Consider the following 1024-nt stretch of genomic DNA (forward strand, 5'->3'; position numbering starts at 1 on the left):
AATAAATTTAAAAAAAAAAAAAGAAAACTGATAGAGAGCCAGGTATGATGGCACATAGCTGTAACCCCAGGATTTGGGCAGCTGAAGCAGGATTGCTATGAGTTCAAGGCTAACCTGAATTATACAGTGAGATCCTGCCTAGTGGGGGGGAGGAGTAAGGAGGAGGGGAGGGAAATGGGAAAAAAAGAAGAATCAAGATATGTTATGTACAGGGACAAATTCCCTATGATGAATGTGATCATTAAATATATCTAAATTACACCAATAAATCTAATTTTAAAAAACTGATAGAAAAACAATGCCTTTCCATGACAAAGAGAACATTAAGAAAGTGATGAACAGGAAGTGAAGGCAGTCTGGCTGTACCCATTGTCACCCATCTGTCACCTCATTGATCACCAGGGTGGATTCAGCTGATCTGGCTGGCTGGGCAGGTATTCCCTTCCTTCTTCACACTCCATGTGCATTCCTCTTGAAGCTGCATGCTTGGTCAGAGAGGAAGATCACCCCCAATAGAGGAGGATCATTTCCTCAGTCAGGTTTATACAAGTAGCTGTGCTCCCCTGCTAGTTCTCAAGAAAGTCATGATGAAGGGTTGGCCAGATAGCTTAGTAGACTAAAGCACCTGCTTAGGTAGACTCAGGGAATGCATTTGAACCCTGGCATGCTGTGCAGGCCCCGCCCCCAGGGCACGCTGAGACAGTGATTGAGCCCGGGCGTGGTGGTGGGAGCCTGTAATTCCAGCGCTTGGGAGGTTGAAAACAGGAGGATCACTAGGCCTCAGACCCTGTAGATCCTGTACTAAATACATTAAAAAAAGAAAGTCATGAGGGCCTGGGATGTGGCTCAGTGGTAAAGTGCTTGCCTAGCATGCACAAGGCCCTGAGTTCAATTCCCAGTACCACAAAACAGTCATGAACACCAAACCAGCACTCCAAAACATTCCCAAAAATAACTTAGAAAGATACAATGAAGCCAATAATACTAAAAAACCTAATGGAAAGAAAACATCAGGCAGGGTAAG

Source organism: Octodon degus, unplaced genomic scaffold (assembly GCF_000260255.1).
Source record: "Octodon degus isolate 3935 unplaced genomic scaffold, OctDeg1.0 scaffold00280, whole genome shotgun sequence".
In the NCBI taxonomy this organism is placed as follows: Eukaryota; Metazoa; Chordata; class Mammalia; order Rodentia; family Octodontidae; genus Octodon; species Octodon degus.